The sequence below is a fragment of the Aotus nancymaae genome, unplaced genomic scaffold (genome assembly GCF_030222135.1).
Source record: "Aotus nancymaae isolate 86718 unplaced genomic scaffold, 86718_ANA_hifiasm-v0.15.2.pri h1tg000036l, whole genome shotgun sequence".
Classification (NCBI taxonomy): domain Eukaryota; kingdom Metazoa; phylum Chordata; class Mammalia; order Primates; family Aotidae; genus Aotus; species Aotus nancymaae.
The window spans coordinates 51277119-51297912 of record NW_026988450.1 but is presented as its reverse complement, the minus strand read 5'-3'; the positions used below and the strand labels follow the sequence as shown (position 1 = coordinate 51297912).

General features: G+C 40.8%; 1 protein-coding gene and 1 non-coding gene across 9 annotated transcripts in view; both read left to right on the top strand.

The window, feature by feature from the left end:
- UBR5 (ubiquitin protein ligase E3 component n-recognin 5) overlaps window positions 1–20794 on the top strand; it is a 155230-nt gene that overhangs the window by 4367 nt on the left and 130069 nt on the right. The gene's annotated exons all lie outside the window — the stretch shown is intronic.
- On the top strand, window positions 20486–20588 carry LOC135278190 (small nucleolar RNA U13). Its single transcript, XR_010345741.1, has one exon. It is a non-coding gene; the product is annotated as a small nucleolar RNA U13 (small nucleolar RNA).

Genomic DNA, 20794 nt, shown 5'->3' with positions numbered 1-20794 from the left:
CTGGTCAACGTGGTGAAACCCCGTCTCTACTAAAAATACAAAAAATTAGCTGGGCATGGTGGCGCGTGCCGGTAATCCCAGCTACTCAGGAGGCTGAGGCAGGAGAATTGCCTGAACCCAGGAGGTGGAGGTTGCGGTGAGCCGAGATTGTGCCATTGCACTCCAGCCTGGGTAACAAGAGCGAAACTGTCTCAAAAAAAAAAAAAACAAAAAAAAACAAAAAACCCACATCAATCCGTGAATTAGGTGTAGCACTCGCCTCAAGATCAGGGAGGAACAGTTGAGACAGTGAATGGGAAAGATCAATATTATAATGTGGATTCTGTGGAAAACATTCGAAGAGATGGTTACTTTTAACTTTTTATGTGTTGCTTGGTTTCCAGATAGCAAAGCAGGAACTCAAAAGAATTGTCCTAGAATATCCTTAGCATTACAGCAGAATTGACTCTTAATTCTAGATTAGTACTTCTCATCTTGGTGTGATTTTGCACCCTCCACACCCAACCCCCTCCCCATATTGGTCAGTGTCTGGAGACTTTTTTTTTAATTGTTGCACTTGGGACATTGCTACTGGCCTCTAGTGGATGGAGGCCAGAGATGCTGCTAAACATCCTATAATGCACAGGATAGCCCCCGCAACAAAGAATTATGGGGTCTAAAATATCAGTTGTGGTAAGGTAGAGGAAGCCTGTTCCAGATGATCTTAAGTGCATTTAGTTATAAAAATAAGTGAAAATGACTTTCACTAAGAATATTTCAAGCAATATGCATTTTTTTTCTTGAGACGCAGTTTTGCTCTGTCGCCCAGGCTGGAGGCAGTGGCCCATATCTGCTCAGTGCAACCTCTGCCTCCTGGATTCTCCCTCCTCAGCCTCCCGAGTAGCTGGAATTAAAAGACGTGCACCACCATGTCCGGCTAATTTTTGTATTTTTGGTAGAGATGGGGTTTTGTCATGTTGGCTAGGCTGGTCTTGAAGCTGACCTCAAGTGATAGCCTGCCTTGGCCTCCCAAAGTACAGGGATTACTGGCGTGAGCCACTGCACCTGGCTGCAATATACATTCTTAATTTTTAAAACTTAACTGTTTAAGGTTAAGGCCTGGCCAGTGGCTCACACTTGTAATTCCAACACTTGGGAGGCCAAGGTAGGTGGATCACTTGAGTTCAGCAAGATCAGCCTGGCCAACATGGCGAAAACCCATATCTACTAAAAATACAAAAATTAGCCGAATGTGGTGGTGGACACCTATAATCCCAGCTACTCAGGAGGCTGAGGCAGGAGAATTGCTTGAGCCCATCAGGCAGAGGTTGCAGTGAGCCGAGATCACGCCACTGCACTCCAGCCTGGGCGACAGAGCGAGACTCTCTCAAAAAAAAAAAATTAATTTATTAAGATTAATTAAAATTAAATAAAAATTTAAGTCATTTCATCTGTAACTAGGCACATTTTAAGTGCTCTGTAGCCCCACGTAGCTACTCACTATCACATTGGACAGTGCAGATACAGAGCAGTGTCATCATCACTGAAAGTTTCATTGGATAGTGTTGATGTAGAAAGTGCATTTCTGCACAGATCTTGGCATTTAGTGAGTGTTCATTATGTTTATTAAGAACTTTTAGGTTTTAAAGACTCAGGTATATCTTCACTCCCTCAGTAGGAGCCAGAAAATATGCCAGGGATTATAGGAAGCAGAACAAAGGTTGTGGTGAGTAGAGGTTATAATAGTTGAAAGCTGCTTGAAATTTCATTGTGCTGCACCAAAAACCAAAATAAAATATCAACGAACACCCCCACCCACAAGCATTAGGTTGTGTGGGATAGAGCATCATATCACCAAATCAATGGGAAATCTCACTATTTCATTATTGAGATTGTTACCTAAAAACAGTACTAAATTCCTTATGCTGGGTATGGTGGCTCACGCCTGTAATCCCAGCACTTTGGGAGGCTGAGGTGGACGGATCATCTGAGATCAGAAGTTTGAGACTAGCCTGGTCAACATGGCGAAACCCCTCTCTACTACTATATGCCTGTAGTTTGCAGCTGCTCAGGAGGCTGAGGCAGGAGAATTGCTTGAACTTCGGAGGCTGAGGTTGCAGTGAGTTGAGATTGCACCACTGCTTTCCAGCTTGGGTAACAGAGCGAGACTCCATCAAAACAAACAACAGACAAAAAAAAACCCAATACTAGATTTACTGTATTGGAAAAGTACAGTCTTGCCTAACTAAAATGTTTAAATGCATTTGCTTAAGGAAAGTAAGATTCAAAACAGTGTGTAGAATAGCCAAACAAAATAAAAAATCAAAACAAAGGCAGAGCAATTTTATAAATCAGGAAATCTGTGACTGAATCATAGGCCTAGGAATAAACAGACACTTGTGAAGAAAATTACAGGATACACAGGAATACAACTGGAATAATGGATGAAATTAGGAAAGGTCAGGTTTTTGCCCCCTAACAATTAGACTGTTAGGTTATTTAGGAAATAGTCTCTAAAGGAAAATTTAATTGCTGAAAAATGTTGAGTGACACAGAAGTAGGTCTTAAAAGGTAGATTAAAGGGACAAATTTTATGTTGCAGGAGGATATAGTTCACGTCTCCCCTCCCCCATTTTATTATACATACTTCTCTTTTTTTTCTTTTTGAGATGGAGTCTCGCTCTGTCACCCAGGCTGGTGTGCAATAGTGCGATCTCGGCTCACTGCAACCTCCGCCTCCCTGGTTCAAATGATTCTCCTGCCTCAGCCTCCTGAGTAGCTGGATTACAGGCGCGCGTTACCATTCCCAGCTAATTTTTGTATTTTTAGTAGAGATGGGGTTTCACCATGTTAGTCAGGCTGGTCTTGAACTCCTGACCTCGTGATCCACCTGTGCCGACCTCCCAAAGTGCTGGGATTGCAGGCTTGAGCCACCGCACCTGGCAGTATCATATATATATTTCTAAATAAGAAAACAGACTCTGGTTAGCATCCACATTTCTGTCCTTCTGACTCCTTGGCATTCTGGTCAAATGAAAATAACCTCTTTTCTTGACTCACTGTAGTTATGAATTGTTGATTTATTTTTAGAATTGATTTTTAAGTTTTCCCCTGAGTATTATTTTTGAGCTTTTTGTTTTGGAAAATTTTAAGCATATACAAGAGTAGAGAGAATAGTATAATGAACAACCATATACCCATCACCCAGTCCCAACAGTTGGCAATTCATGGCCAATCTGATTTCAACCCTCTCTCCATTTATTCTCCTCTATCCGGTAATTTAACTGCTATGTCTTCACTATGTATCTCAAAATATGTAGCCTTAAAAAAACATGAAAAATACCTTAATAACAGTGTTGTCAAGATTTTCCTGTTGTCTCATAAATGCTTATTTTTGATTGACAATTTTTATAATTTTACTCAATAAAGCTGATTGGGTTCTAACATGTTGAAAATGTTTACATTCATAGAATAAGAGAAAATTGTTTGGATTGTAACCTTAAGGGGCTGGATCACATTGGGGAATTATTCAGTTCCTTAAAGCTCAGTGCTATAGCTTTTTTTTTTTTGAGACGGAGTGTCACTCTTGTTGCCCAGGCTAGATTTCAGTGGTGCGATCTTGGCTCACTGCAATCTCCACCTCCTGGGTTCAAGCGATTTTCCTGCCTCAGCCTCCCAAGTAGCTGAGATTACAGTCATGCACCACCACGCCTGGCTAATTTTGTATTTTTAGTAGAGACAGGGTTTCTTCATGTTGGTCAGGCTAGTGTTGAACTCCTGATGTCAGGTGATTCGCCTGCCTTGGCCTCTCATAGTGTTGGGATTACAGGCGTGAGCCACAGCACCTGGCCTCAGTGCCATAACTTTTTTTTTTTTGTTGAGATGGAGTTTCTCTCTTGTTGCCCAGGCTCGAGTGCAGTGGCACAATCTTGACTGACCACAACCTCTGTCTCCATTGTTCAAGTGATTCTCATGCCTCAGCTTCCTGAGTAGCAGGGATTAAAGGCATGTGCTACCATGCTTGGCTAATTTTGTGTTTTTAGTAGAGATAGGGTTTCTCCATGTTGGTCAGGCTAGTCACCTCAGGTGATCCGCCTGCCTAAGCCTCCCAAAGTGCTGGGATTACAGGCCTGAGCCACTGTGCCTGGCCTGTGCTATAACTTCTTAACCTCCGGTATGACAGCATTTTGTCAGCAGTCACTTGTGATTGTTAGGTAATGATGATAAGATAGGATTCTTGAAATTAAGTGATTTTCCATGGGGTCACATTGAGAAGTAAGATTGTCATGTGAAAAGTTTGCAACATTCTTATAAACTAATTGGAAGTAAGATATAATCTATTGAACTTGGCTGTAAGAAATTATTCTCTGAGATCGTATTTCTTACTACTTTCTTGAGGCAATCAGTGTAGTGGTAACAAAACGCCTTCAAAATGAGAATTGCGATAAATTCTTAGATAACCATGGTTTGTAACGTCATTTTGTCAGGATATTAAAGAAGGTGTTAATATTTAATGTTATTTGACTTGTAAATGCACCATTTATGTTACTTGCACAGCTAAAGTACTGTATTGGTTCATTTCTGATAGTATTATTCACTTAATAAAATGTCTTTGACTTTATTCTTATTTTCATCTTTATTGAGTTATATTTTACATTCAGTAAGATTAACTCATTTTAGGTGTACAGTTTGATGAATTTTGGCAAATGTGTACTGTTGTGTAACCACTACCACAGTCAAGGTATGGAACATTTTCATCACCCCAAAAAGTTACCTGGTGTCCCTTTGTATTTTCAGTCACTTCCCCCTAGGTCCTGGCTACCTAGCAACCACTGTTCTGCTTCCTCTCACTGTAATATTTTCCTTTTTGAATTTCACAGAAATGGAATTATGTGTCTGGTTTCTTCCGCTTAGAACAGTGCTTTTGCAACAGATCTGTGTTGCAGCATGTAGTAGTTTCTTCTTTTATATTAAAAGTAGTATTTCACTGCTTGAACTTGGGAGGCAGAGGTTGCAGTGAGCCAAGATCGCGCCATTGCTCTCCATCCTGGGCAACAGAGTGAGACTCTGTCTCAAAACAAGCAAAAGTAGTATTTATTGCGTGACTGTACCACAATTTTTAAATCTATTTTCTAGCTGATGTGAAATTGGGTCATTTGCTCTTTCTAGCTGTTCTCTATCTTGATTTTTTTTCTTGTTATTTTAATTTTTTTTTTTTTTTTGAGACAGGCTCTTGTGCTGTTGCTGAGGCTGGAGTACAATACAGTGGTGTGAACATGGCTCACTGCAGCCTTGACCTGGGTTCAAGGGGTCCTGCTACCTCAGCCTCCTGAGTATCTGGGACTACAGGCTTGCATTACCACACCTGGCTAATTTTTAAATTTTTTGTAGAGATGGGGTCTCTCTGTGTTGCCCAGGCTGGTCTCGAACTCCTGGGCTCAAGCAGTTCTACTGTCTCAGCCTCCTCAAGGTGCTGGGATTATAGGCGTCAGCCACTGGCCCGGACTTATTTATTTGAAATTAGAGTCTTGCTGTATTGCCCAGACTGGTCTTAGACTCCTGACCCCAAGCTGTCTTCCCACTTTAGCCTCCCAAAGTGCTGGGATTATAGGCATGAGACACTATGCCTGACCTGAAATTTTTCCTGACTTTAATTTGTTACAATATTTTTCATAAGGAAAAGTCCACTGATAATAAAAACCTAGATTTTTCTTGACAGCAAATTTTTGTGTTAATTAAAAAACATATTAGTATATGTAAAAAGATTATATTTTAGAATTCCATTAAATGTAATGGTTGTGTTCTAGATTGCTAGTTGTAAAGATTACGATAGTGGCTAGTCTTCAAAGTACTATGAGAATGGATCAATAGATAAGTTTTTATTTTCTTCCCCATGAGTTCGGGCCCCTTTTCTGTGATATAGGGGAAGTGTTGAGAACGTATTGTTTCAAGAAATTGGCTCTGCCCCAGGATGAATCTGCTGTTCCAGGATTCAGGCGATGAGGTGTTCCAGGTCTTTACTTGAATTCAGATACCAGGTCTACCTCACAGACAACTTGGAACTCCAGAGATGGCTTTACTTAAGTGTCTCCAAGACTCTTGCTTAGGGGCATGGTGGAAATTCATTTGGGTGTTTTTCTGTGACAGCTTCCTGGTTATGAAGTGAGAAGTGGAGGACAATCGTTTTGTAAGCTTAAGAAAAGCTAAATTTGAGATTAGTTAATTTGATGGAAGAAGCTAAGGAAGCACAGACAATATGGTAGGGTTGTTTTAATTTCTAAATGATGAAAACTGTTTTATATGGAAGGTTTTGGGGAGAGGGGTATTAGGGTTTTTCAGCTGATTATCTGTTCTCTTATGTTGTAATATTGGCTTTGTTTCTTGTCCAGAATTTGAATTTGTCCAGTTACTGCTTTGTATCATCACCTGCCTCTAGAAATCCTACTTTAACTCTTTTAAGGAAGCAGCACCAATCAAACAATTTTTATGAAATTGTGGGCAAGTCTAGCTTTTTTTTTTTTTTTTTTTTTGGTGAGACGGAGTCTTGCTGTGTCACCCAGGCTGGAGTGCAGTGGCATGATTTTGGCTCACTGCAACCTCTGCCTCGTGGGTTCAGGTGATTCTCCTGCCTCAGCCTCCCCAGTAGCTGGGATTAGAGACGCACACCACTATGCCCGCCTATTTTTGTATTTTTAGTAGAGACGGGGTTTCTCCATGTTGGCCAGACTGGTCTCGATCTCCTGACCTCCTGATACACCCACCTTGGCCTCCCAAAGTGCTGGGATTACAGGCGTGAGCCATGCGCCCGGCCTGCGAGTCTGGTTTAAACATTCATTCTCTCTCTCTTTTTTTCCTTTTTTTTTTTTTTGAGACAGGGTCTTGCTGTGTCACTCAGGCTGGAGTGCAGTGACACCATATTGGCTCACTGCAGTCTCAATCTCCCAGGCTCAAGTAGTACTCCCACTTCAGCTTCCCTAGTAGCTGGGACTACAGGTGTGTGCCACCACACCTGGCTAATTTTTGTGTTTTCTATAGAGACAGGGTTTCCCCATGTTGCCCAGGCTGGTCTCAAACTCTGAGACTTAAGTGATTCTCCTGGCTCAGCCTCCCAAAGTGCTGGGATTACAGGCATGAGCTACCATGCCTAGCTGAACATTCATTCTCTTACTATGCTTTTATTTTTAGTGATGTTTAAACCTGTCTTCATCTTCAGGAAATCCATCGATGTTTTCTTTAAGTGTTTTTTTCTGTTTATCAGGTGTTCTGATTATTATAATTTTTTTGAGACGGAGTCTAGCTCTGTTGCCGAGGCTGGAGTGCAGTGGTGTGATTTTGGCTGACTGCAACCTCTGCCTCCTGGGTTCAAGCGATTCTCCAGCTGGGATTACAGGTGCCTGCTACCACACCCTGCTAATTTTTGTATTTTTAGTAGAGACGGGGTTTCACTGTGTAGGCTAGGCTGGTCTCGATCTCTTGACCTTGTGATCTGCCTGCCTTGGTCTTCCAAAGTGCTGGGATTACAAGGGTGAGCCACTGTGCCTGGCCTGGTGTTCTGATTATTATTTGTAGATTAGAGAATAGTTGAGTGGGAAGGGGTATGGGCAGTGAGGCCTTTTGTTTCCTTAGTTGTTCTTTGGGTGAAGTGCTTTTTTTTTTTTTTTTTTGCCTCCGTAGTTGCCAGTAGGAGGCCGAACCCAAATTGCTACTACATGAAATGATTCCTCGTAGGATTCTGTCACTGCCTAGGCGATGCAGAAACAGAAATTAGTGATTTCTGTTGTGTAGGTTGGCAGGCCATGGTTTGCAGGTCAAAGATGACATGTGGGCTGATTTTGTTGGCATCTGCTCATCTTTCTGCCACTTTTGAGAGCTACTAAAGAGTACATATGATACTTGCATTCAGAGACAGGAGTCAGTACTGTAGTTCAGTACAGGAATTAGCAGCCACGCCATACCATCCTTGAATGTTTCTGGTTTCATGAAATTCTAGAGTGGCAGAGACTCGACGACAGTTGGTATTTTGCTTTTCTCTATGGGGTCTTTCTGCTCTTAGAGGGCTCTGGGACTGTAAAAAGCATCAGTTGACATGAAGATTCAGTTTTTGTCTTCATTTGGTCAATATTAAGACATTCTGAGAGGTGACAGCATTTTTTTGGGATTGAGGAATGATGTGTTTAAGCCTTTTTTTTTTTTTTAAAGTAGAAGGTTTTTCTGACAGTTGAATTGAAATTGAATGAGTAACATAACCTAACCAAATTGTACTAAAGTAATTTATTGTGGTGGCTTTTCCAGTTAGGAGGTCTCTTGATTTAAAGCAGTACTTCTTAGGGATGAACTGTCATCATCAGGATCACCAAAGCTTGAAGACCACTGTGTAAAAAGGCTCTTACCCTCTTTTCTTTGTCTTAACATTAATTGATGGCAGCAAATAGGGCCACACTTGCCAGTTCTTCACTGGCCAGCATTGTCTTGATCTCTTGACCTTGTGTTCTGTCTGCCTTGGCCTGTGCTGGGATTACAGGCTTGAACCACCATGCCCAGCTGTCATTGGTATTTTGATAGAGATTGCATTGAATGTATAGATTGCTTTGGGTAGTATGGACTTTTAACAATACTGATTCTTCTAATCCATGAACATGGAATATTTGGAAAAGGGTTTTTGCGTTATGGAATGACTCAGAGGGAGAAAGAACTGTGAATCTATGATTGTCTGTGATTTCTTTTACTTAATGAACGGGAAAAAAAATTAACAAGGAAAGTGGTAAAAAGATTTTTATTCTTTAACTCAATTCAACAGATATTTTGCCAGCTAACCTGTGTATACATTGGAATACGAAGATGGTTGGCCTCTGCCTTCATGATGGAGCTTTCAGTTTAATGAGGAGACAGACTTTTAAAGAAAGAATTAAGTGCCAATTGATAATACAAGTGATAAAGAAGAAGGATCTAATGGTTGCTTAGGAAGGACTTTCAAGACAAGATTGCAGGGTGTGGGGACTGGTTTATCCTCTTCAGTTCTCCCGAGCCTGATGAATTTTGGTTTATAGGCATTGATGGAGGGACGATGGGATACCTGCACCTTGCAGAGAGTCTGTTTGCTCATTGTGCACAGGCTGGGATTGACTCTGTGGCCTCTTCAAATGCAGCTAGCTAGCACAGAGATACTTAATGAGACCAAGCATTGTCTCTTTGACATTGTCTTTATTTGAAATACTTAGTTTCAGCTGGGCGCGGTGGCTCATGCCTGTAATCCCAGCACTTTGGGAGGCCGAGGTGGTAGATCATGAGGTCAGGAGTTCAAGACCAGCCTGACCAACATGGTGAAACCCCGTCTCTACTACAGATACAAAAATTAGCTGGGCATGTTGGCTTGCGCCTATAATCCCAGCTACTCAGGAGACTGAGACAGGAGAATTGCTTGAACCCGGGAGGTGGAGTTGCGATCTCACCACTGCACCCCAGCCTGGGCGACAGAGAAGACTCCATCTCAAAAAAAAAGTCTATAAAAAAAAGTTAAAAAAAAAAAGACTTAGTTTCTTTTTTTTAATTTTAAGTTTTAAAACTTATATTTTAGAGACAGGGTCTTGCTCTGGTTGCCCAGGCAAGGGTGCAGTGGCACAGTCATAGTTCACTGCAGCCTTGAACTCCTGGGCTCAAGGGATTCTCCTGCCTCAGCCTCCAGAGTAGGTAGTACTCTTATGCATACTATGCCCAGCTAATTTTATTTTTTTGGTAGAGATGGTCTGGCTATGTTATTGAGGCTGGTCTGAAGCTTCTGGCCTCACGTGATCCTCCTACCTCAGCCTCCCAAAGTACTGGGATTACAGATGTCAACCACTGTGCCTGGCAAAAGCACTTAATTAAAAAAAATTTTTTTTCCTTTTTTTTTCTCAGCGTGAAAAAATACTTAATTTTATAAAATGCCCTGCCAGTAAATATTTTCAAGATTATTTATGTTTATATATATTTATGTGATATAACTATTTTAATGGATATAGAATTTCTTATCATACTTAGGCTTCTAAGACCCCCAAGGTGAGATGAAATAGATAAAAATATATTTTTGAGGCTGGGCGCCGTGTCTCATTCTGTAATCCCAGCACTTCGGGAGACTGAGGCAGGCGGATCACAAGGTCAGGAGTTCGAGACCATCTTGGCCAACATGGTGAAACCCCGGCTCTACTAAAAATACAAAAAAATTGACCGGGTACGGTGGCTCATGCCTGTAATCGCAGCACTTTGGGAGGCCGAGGCAGGCAGATCACTTGAGGTCAGGAGTTAGAGATGAGCCTGGCTAACACTGTGAAACCCTGTCTCCTAGAAATACAAAAATTAGCTGGGCATGGTTGTGGGAGCCTGTAATTCTAGCTACTCTGGAGGCTGAGGCCAGAGAACTGCTTGAACCTGGCAGGCAGAGGTTGCAGTGAGTGAGCCGAGATTGTGCCACTGCACTCCATCCTGGGCGACAAAGCAAGACTCAAATTCAAAAAAAAAAAAAAAAAAAAATCCAAAAAATTAGCTGGGTGTGGTGGGAGGTGCCAGCGATTCCAGCTATTTGGGAGGCTGAGGCAAGAGAACTGCTTGAACCTGGGAGTTGGAGGTTGCAGTGAGCCGAGATTGTGCCACTGCACTCCATCCTGGACGACAGAGCAAGACTTGGTCTCCGAAAAAAAAAAAAAAAATCCAAAAAATGAGCTGGATGTGGTGGCGAATGCCTGTAATCCCAGCTACTCGGGAGGCTGAGGCAGGAGAATCGCTTGAACCAGGGAGCCGGAGGTTGCAGTGAGCTGAGATTGCGCCACCGCACTCCAGCCTTGGCAACGGAGCGAGACTCAGTCTCAAAAAATAATAATAAATAATAATAATAATAATAATAATCAGAACTTAGATGTATCTGTTAAGCCCTTTAAGTTTTGTAATAAATTTATCTATCTTTGGAAAGTTTGTTTTATGATCTTGACACTCATTTTCGAGTATTACAATTCCTACAGCATTTGAAGAGTGATACTGTGTGCTTACCACAAACAGGCTCTATGGGAGAGAGCTCTGAGAACCGGAAAGACTAGAATTGGAGTTAAAAGGCTTGGTCATTCCACTAACCAGTCACATAGTCATTTTCATGCAGTGAGTTTCAGTTTACTCATTTGTAAGATGAAGAAGTGTATTTAATGTCTGAAAGTTCATGTCAGCCTTGAATCTGTGACTGTAGCACTATAGATACTGTTTGATGAGTTACATTTAATATACATTGGCCAGTTCTGCCATTTTAAGGTTTGATTTTTATTTCCTGCCTCAATCCTGCTTTTTGACTTTTTTTTTGTACTTGTTCTAATAGGTATTTAGGAGTTGTGGACAAAAAATAGAGCTTTCTAAATATTTGCTATTTGGTTAGTGTAACCGAAGAGGAGCTCTTAAAAAACATCCCCAGCTCTTCTGTATTGCTCCTCCACCCTTTCCCCCTTTATTTTATTTTGTTTTGTTTTATTGTATTTTATTTTTGACATGGAGTTTTGCTCTTTCGCCCAGGCTGGAGTGCAGTGATGCGATTTTGGCTTACTGCGACCTCCACGTCCCGGGTTCAAGTGATTCTCGTGCTGTCGCCTCCCAAGTAGCTGGGATTACAGGCATTCACCACCATGCCTGACTAATATTTGTATTTTTAGTAGAAACAGAGTTTCACCATGTTGGCCAGGCTGGTCTCGGACTCCTGATCTCAGGTGATCTGCCCGCTTCGGCCTCCCAAAGCGCTGGGATTACAGACGTGGGCCACTGCGCCTGCCCCCCCTCTTATTTTAATCTGCTATGACTGATGCATTTAATTTACCATGAATTTAGTCCAGTTATATTTTCTTCTGATTATGCTTTCTATATAAATTGGGTGGGGAAGGCTTCATATGGGATACAGTTAATTGAAATATGTGTGGTAAAGCGAAAGTGCATAGATGGTGGTGTATCACCTTCTGAGTTTGAAAGTGTTTACCTTTGATTTCTAATGGATTAAGAGTGTTGCTATTGTTTTTGGGAAGGCTGTGTAGGAGGTCCTAGTACTGCCAAGTGCTCAATGAGAAACTTTTTAACTTATGTTTTCCAGGAAACCTGTTATTCTATATATTAGACTGCAATAGATACTACCTGGTGACTTGACACTGCTGAATAGAATGTCATTTTTGAGATACTCATCAAAACTTTACACCAAGGAGGATTTTAGGATGTTTTTTGAGATGAAGTTTTGCTCTGTCACCCAGGCTGTAGTGTAGCACGATCTCAGCTCACTGCAATCTCTGTCTCCTGGGTTCAAGCGATTCTCCTGCCTCAGTCTCCCAAGTAGCTGGGACTACAGGTACCCGCCACCACACCTGGCTAATTTTTAGTATGTTTAGTAGATACGAGGTTTCACCATATTGGCCAGACTGGTCTCAAACTCCTGACCTCAGGTGATCTACCCGCCTTGGCCTCCCAAAGTGCTGGGATTACAGGCATGAACCACTGAGCCTGACTTACTTTATAGCTGAGGAAACTGAGGGCTGGAGTGCTTAGATGACCAGTTAAGTGGCAAAGACTCCAACCTACATTAACTTAGCTTTATTGCTATTCCTTTGGAAAGGGTAGAGGAAGTTACTTGTTTTTTCTACATGTGTGTATGTAATTATATATTGATATGAACACACACTGTGTTTATGTATATGTGCATTTGTGTATATATGTAATTATAAATATGAACATACTGTTTGTGTATATGTATGTAAAAGGGTGTGTGTATATATGTGTGAAGTCATTAAAAGAGTGTTTAATTGTTCAGCAGGATTTGGGGGCTTCTGTTTATTGCCTGTCAGTTCTAGTCTTGGGTGTCTGGTGGTGGTGTTTAGCTTATGAAAAAAAGACAATTAATTATAGGACAGTGTGACAAGTACAGTGAAAGGGGAAAGTTCAGGATTCTTCGCTAGAAGCACCAGTTCAGTCTTGGACAGGGAAAAGCCTACGTGAAGAAGTGTTGAAAATGAGAATTGGAATAGTGAATGAACAGGAGGTAGGCTGAGGCCTGGTACAGGGAGCTGTGGGATGTAGGACAAGATGTTAAGAACTGGAAGAACTCCCTGGCAGAAGGAACAGCACACGTGAAGACCCTAAGGTGGGAGAGTGCTGGGTATTTGAGGAACTAAAAGACGCCCAGAATGCTTAGACTAATGAGTACATAGAGTTTCAAATCAGTTGAATAATTTTCTTGTAGAAAAGGATACCTTGTTAATTATCTTCAGTAATGATTTTGGTAATATCATGATCAAGTAAATTTGATGTGCTAGGCCATACATTGGCCATAACTGGTTAATTTAGTTGGTTAGGCATAGAGTAATGGAACTAATGCACTAAGGGGTGTGAATTCCATCTTCCATGTAGGCAAGTTGCTTGATTTCATGGCTACAAAGAATGTACTTCACCTCTCTCCAGCCAAGTTGTTGGTGTTTGCTATTATTAATGAGGACAACCAAGCTCGAATGGATGATTCAGTTGAAATGCCTCACTGCTGTTGGGAAAGAGACTGCAAATCTTTCGGATAGACCAGTAGTATCATGGAGATGAAGTAAAGACAATGTGTTTTTCTATCTAAGAGATGAAAAACTCTTATGATATTAACTGTGGTAAAGACTAAAGTTGCATAAGGAGTGCTAAAACAAAATGAGAGTGTACTTGCCTCTGGGTTATGGTTGATTACTTTTGATATTTCTTAATATGGTTTTGTATTTTATGTACTTCTGTATATGAGTATATGTTATTTTAATAACAAAAAGAATTAATTCCAGCTGGGCGCAGTGGCTCACGCCTGTAATCCCAGCATTTTGGGAGGCCGAGGTGAGTGGATCACTGAGGTCAGTAGTTCAAGACCGGCCTGGCCAATGTGGTGAAACCCCATCTCTACTAAAAATACAAAAAATTATGTGGGTGTGGTGGCAGGTGCCTGTAATCCCAGCTACTCGGGAGGCTGAGGCAGGAGAATTAAGGCAGGAGAAATTGCTTGAACCCAGGGAGGCAGAGGTTGCAGTGAGCTGAGATTGCACCATTGCATTCCAGCCTGGGTGACAAGAGTGAGAGAGAGAGAGTGAGACTTTGTCTCAAATTAAAAAGAAAAAAGAAAAAGAATAGTGATTTAGTTTCATTTAAAATATATTTTCCTCTAGAAACTTTTTTTTTTTTTTTTTTTAAAGGCAGAGTCTCATTGCCCAGGCTGGAGTGCAGTGGTAGGATCTTGGTTCACTGCAACCTCCTCCTCCCAGGTTCAAGTGATTCTTGTGCCTCAGCCTCCTGAGTAGCTGGGACTCCAGGTGTGTGCCAACATGCCCAGCTAATTTTTTTATTTTTAGTAGAGACAACATTTGACCGTGTTGGTCAGACTGGTCTTGAATTCCTGGCCTCAAGTGATCCGCCTGCCTCAGCCTCCCAAAGTGCTGGGATTACGGGTATGAGCCTCCATGCCTGGCCCTAGAAACTTCTTAAAGGAGGTATGATTTTTTGTTTGTTTGTTTTGAGATAGAGTCTTGCTCTGTTGCCCAGGCTGGGGTGCGGTGGCATAATCTTGGCTCACTGCAACCTCTGCCTCTCGGGTTCAAGCGATTCTCCTGCCTTAGCCTCCTGAGTAGCTGGGACTACAGGTGTGTGCCACAATGCCTAGCTAATATTTGTATTTTTAGTACAGATGGTGTTTCACCATGTTGACCAGACTGGTCTTGAACTGTAGACTGCAGTTGATCTGCCTGCCTCGGCCTTCTAAAGTGCTGGGATTATAGGTGTGAGCTACCTCGCCCGGCAGGTATATAATACTTTGTGTAAGACTAATGAGGGATTATTTTATTGATTTATTATTTTAAAAACTTTGTTTTGAGCTTTGATATTAAACCAAATCCAATGGGACCAGTTGCAGGGGCATAATTTGTGGCTCATGCTTATAGAATATTTGTTCACATCCTTGCCCCAAAGGAATGTATGATGAAAGCCTTTTTTTGGGCTTTGGTCCATAATTTGTTTTCCTTTTTCTTTCTTTCTTTTTTTTTTTTTTTTTTGAGATGGAGTTTCGCTCTTGTTAACCAGGCTGGAGTGCAATGGCGCGATCTCAGCTCAACGCAGCCTCCGCCTCCTGGGTTCAGGCAATTCTCCTGCCTCAGCCTCCTGAGTAGCTGGGATTACAGGCACACGCCACCATGCCCAGCTAATTTTTTGTATTTTTAGTAGAGACGGGGTTTCACCACGTTGACCAGGATGGTCTCGATCTCTTGACCTCGTGATCCACCCGCCTCGGCCTCCCAAAGTGCTGGGATTACAGGCATGAGCCACCGCGCCCGGCTTTTTTTTTTTTTTTTTTTGTAGAGACAGTCTCATTCTGTCAGCCAGGTTAGAGTGCAGTGGTGCATCTCAGCTCACTGAGGCCTTCACCTTCTGGGCTCAAGCAGTTCTCCCACAGCCTTTCAAGTAGCTGAGATTATAGGTGTGTGCCACCACACCTGTCTAATTTTTGTACTTTTTGTATAATAGAGACAAAGTTTTGCCATGTTTGCCCAGGCTGGCCTGGAACTCTGGAACTCCTGAGCTCAAGCGATCTGCCCATCTTGGCCTCCTGAAGTGTTGGGATTACAGGTGTGAGCCACCACACCTGGCCCTTATTGTTTCCATTTTTACATTCAGAATTAATTCAGGGAGAAGATAACTTGTAAAAAAAATTGTGGTAAAATTTAAAATTTAAGCCCCCTCTTTTTTTCTACTAAATTGACCAGAATTTTCATTATAATTTAAATATAAATGAAGATTCCCACAAGGCATTTTTTAAAAATTGACTTAAAATTTCATTCCTTCATTGTTAGTCAACAAATATTTACTGAGGGCTTGTTTTGGGCCAGACACTTGGACTACATCAGTCAGGAAAACAGGCAAAAATGTGAAGCTCACATTCTAGTGACATGATTTTGCCTGAAACGCTTTTGAAATATGTGGTGTTTAATTTTCATACATTTTATCTATTTGAAGTGGCTTATTAAAAATTGTAATCAGTTAAAAATGATAGGAAGGCCACTGAACTACTATTGTTTGTACTATCCTTAAGTGATTTATTACAGGTTCTTATCTTTGGTGCAGTGCAGTGCTTCTCTTTAAACTTGCTCTTCAGTTTGTGCCTGTGAGTGTCATCTGAGCGAACTGGGAGGAGACCTCTTTGATAACAGGCTCTTTGTTGCCTTTACATCCTTAGTACCTGACGTACATTAGCATATGTCTCTATTAAATTAATTGGAACTTCAAAACTAAGCTGAATGTTTTATTTTTATAAAAATTAGTTCTTATCACTATATTCTGATCTTTAGAATATAAAGAATGAATCAAGTGTTTGGAATTTTTTTTTTTTGGTATGTAATAGTCCTGATAACATTGAAAGATAGCACATTATACTTCACCCTTCCTTTTTTTTTCTGTGTTTCCTTTGGGAGGCCTTCATTAAATGGAGATCCTTGACTGTGTGGTTGTGTGTGTGTGTATATGTGTGTATGTGTAGTTTTAGTGAGATTTTTATTTATTTTTGTTTTTTTTTTCTCCCGTATTGTAAACATTTTCAAACATGCAGAAGAATTGAAAGAACCAACAGTGAATTATCTGGATAACCTTTTAGAAGGTAGATAATACCTTCTAGATTCATTAAGTTTTTTTTTTTTTTAAGTGAAAACAAGTTTATTAAGAGGGTAAAAGAATAGAGAATGGCTATTCCGTAGGCAGAGCAGTCTCCAAAGGCTGCTGATTGCTAATTTTTATGATTATTTCTTGATTATATGTTAAACAGTAGCATATACCCTAGTAAATAATACAACTGACAGGCCAACTCTCAACAATCACAACCGGTAACAAATACTGATAGAATGTTATTTCCTGAATAGTAGGGATTATTCATGAGTTTTTCTGGGAAAGGGGTAGGCAGTTACCCTGAACTAAGCGTTCCTCCCCTTTTTAGATCATATAGGGTAACTTCCAGATGTTGCCTTGGCATATTGGCATATGTAAACTGTCATGGCGCTGTTGGGATTGTAGCAGTGAGGACTACCAGAAGTCACTCACATCACCCTTTTGGTTTTGAGTATTTTTTTTTTTTTTTTTTTTTGAGACTTGGTCTGTCACCAGGCTGGAATGCAGTGGTGCCGTCTCAGCTCACTGCAACCTTTGCCTCCCAGATTCAAGCGATTCTCCTGCTTCAGCCTTCCAAGTAGCTGGGACTGTGCATGCCACCATGCCCAGCTAATTTTTGTATTTTTAGTAGAAACTGGGTTTCACCATGTTGGCCAGGATAGTCTCGATATCTTGACCTTGTGATCCTCCCAAAGTACTGGGATTACAGGTAAGCCCCACCACTTCTGGCCAGTTTTGGTGGCTTTTAGCCGGCTTCTTAACTGTAACCTGCTTTATCATTAAGGTCTTTATGACCTGTATCTTTTGCTGACCTCCTGTCTCATCCTGTGATGTAGAATGCCTAACCATCTGGGAATGCGGCCTACTAGGTCTTAGCCTTATTTTAACCAGCTTCTAAAATTCAAGATGGATTTGCTCTGGTTTGAACGCTTCTGACATATTTCTCCCCTCTCTTTTATAAGAAAACCTATTTAATCTTAAGGATTGTAGAGGGATGAAGATGTATCTTTTGTAACTTCTTGGCTGAATAAGGGTGACGATATGCCTGACTTATTAACATTTTGCTATATTTGCGAAATACGTGTGTATGTAAATAACTTTGAATTATTTGAAAGTTGCAGTCATTGTAATACTTTGTTTTTAAATACATGTGCTTATATCTTCTAAATATGAACCTTTTTCTCATTTTTCTATATAACCACTTTACCATTATCACACTTTGTAGGAAATTAACAAAAATTCCCTAATATCATCTTATACTCAATGTATTTTCATTTTTCTCCAACTGTTCTCAAAATGTCTATGTATAATGATGGGAATTTGCTTATTTAAGGTTTGAGATGGAGTCTCGCTCTTTTGACCAGGCTGGAGTGGAGTGGTATAATCTCAGCTCACTGCAACTTCTGTCCCCACGGGTTCAAGTGATTCTCCTGCTTCAGCCTCACAAGCAGCTGGGATTACAGGTGCACGCCACCATGCTTGGCTGATTTTTGTATTTTTAGTAGAGATGGGGTTTTGCTATGTTGGCCAGGCTGGTCTTGACCTCAGGTGATCCACCCGCCTCGGCCTCGCAAAGTGCTGGGATTACAAGCGTGAGCCACTGCACCCGGCCCAGTTTTCTTTTCTTTGAGATGGGGTCTTGCTTTGTTGCCCAGGATGGAGTGCAGTGGCACCATCACCATACACTGCAGTGTCAACCTCCCAGGCTCAAATGATTCTCCTAACTTAGCCTCCCAAGTAGAGACGGGGTCTCACTATGTTGCCCAGGGCTGATCTTAAACTCCTGGGCTCTAGGGATTCTCCTGTCTCGGCCTCCCATAGCATTGAGATTATAGGTGTGAGCCACCACTCCCGGCCTCGATTTTCATTGTCTTTTAATTGGTCTGTGTATTTGTTTGTCACTGACGTATATATATGTATTGATGAATTTCTCAACATTGCTTTCTCTAGACTTCATGAAGTCTTGCACCCTTTGCAAGATTTGCAATTTCATTTTGCAAACATTTTGCATTGGACTACGTGGTATTGTCAGATTAACATTCTATGACTAACAGTGGCTTGGCTTCAAAAGATTTGGAAGCTGTAGGCCAGGTTGTGCACTTATTAAATTTATAGGGATGTTTGGAAACCATTTTTCTAAGAAATTGATGGTTGGTGAGGGTTTTGGCCTTGTCAGCTTTTGTTTCCTTATGCAGTCTCCTGATCCCAGGGATGGGGAAATAACATTCTGTCACTATGCGTTACCGGGTGTGATTGTTGAGAGTTAGCCTGTCAGTTGTATTATTTACTAGGGTATATAAAAATGTGGCTTTTTTAAAATTTTATTTTTATTTTTGAGACGGAGTCTTGCTTTTGCTGAGGCTGATGTGCAGTGGCACAGTCTAGGCTCAGTCTCCTGAGTAGCTAGGATTACAGGCGCCTGCCACCATGCCAGGCTAATTTTTTTATTTTTAGTAGAGACAGGGTTTCACCATGTTGGCCAGTTGGTTTTGAACTCCTGACCTCAAGTGATCCCACCTGCCTCAGCCTCCCAAAGTACTGGGATTACAGGCGTGAGATACCATGCCCGGCCCAAAGTGTTGCTTCCTGATGCTACATAAGGATTAGCTTTTATTTTGAGTAAAGATTTACTATTCAGATGAGTCTATGGTTAAATACATTTGTAAATAAGTATTTGAAAAAAATGTTGAAGGAAGTTCGTAGATGTAAATTAATAGAAAGTTTTTGTTTTTTAAAAAATCCTTAATAGGAAGGAAATTTGTTTTTTAAATGTAGTACAATAAAAGGTAGATGGTAAGGAAGATAGTAAAGATGCAGCATAAATGAGGCATTAGTCGTATACCAGTGGAGCCAGGGCCCAAGAAAATGTTGAGGTTCTCTCTTTGTTCATCATCCCGATTTTTTATTGCTGAGTAATAAACCAACCCAAACTTAATGGGTAAAACAACAATCATATATTATTATCCCACACTTCTGGGAATTGACAGTACTTGCCATGTGGTTCTTACTCTGTGTTTCTCATGCAGTTGCAGTCAAATGGTAGCTGGAGTCATCTAGAAGGCTTCTTCACTTGAAGACTCAAACAGCTGGGTTCTGCAATAGCTGGGGTTCCTCAGGCATCCCTATGTGTGTAGTCTCTTTAACATGGAGACTTCAATTAGCCGGAGTCCTTAACATGGCAGCTCAGGGATTCAAAGGCTTGCCTCCCAAGAAATAAAACCAGGCTGCAATTCCTTTTTATGACCTAGCCTTAAAGGTTTGCAGCGTCACTTCTGCCTCATTATCTTTGTGAGAAGCAAGTCATGAGGCTAGCTTATATACGAGGAAGAGTAATTAGACTCTACCTCTTGATGGGAGAAGTATCAAATAATTTATGGATTTCTTTTAAACCACTGTGATCATTAAGAAAAATGATAATAGTAAAGCATAATATTTAGAAAGAGGTTTGGGTAGTAAGAATGTTTTAGAAAAGACTGATATCATGTATTTGAAAACAAACTATAAAGACTTAACATTTATGGCATTGGACAGAATAATGCATATTATGGAAGTGTAACTACTAATGCAATTTCCAGAGAGTGATGGACTCGACAGTTGAACAATTCAGCATCACAGAGGCCTCTCAAAAACATCTAGGTCAGAATCACAAGGCAAGTCAATATAAATGTGTTCCTTTGACATCACTAGTATTACTCATATAGTCAGGTGATTGATTAGGTGCATTGTTTAGGAAATGTGAAACATTTGATGTATTCTGAGATTGAAATGTAAGCTAGTGATTAATTCTTTATTATGACTATTCAGATTCAGTGTATATTTTCTATGAAATAGTATTTTGTAGAAACTACTCAGGATTTTTAGTCTATAAGCATGATGTTTGGGTGTTCATATGCATATGTGAGATGTGTCACCCTCAAACTTTGTTAAGATGTCATCAGCATGTTACCCTTGTGGTATGGAAAAAAAGAAAAAGGAACTACTTGGCTTCACGAAGCATCCATTTAATTAGAAGCTTTAGGGCTGAGTGTTTTCTATTTTCACAGCTACATCTGCCCTGAAATACTACTATTGTCTATAGGACTGAGTGTTTTCTATTTTCAGAGATACATCTGCCCTGAAATACTACTATTGTGTATATCATGCCTGCTGTGTGTCAGGCATT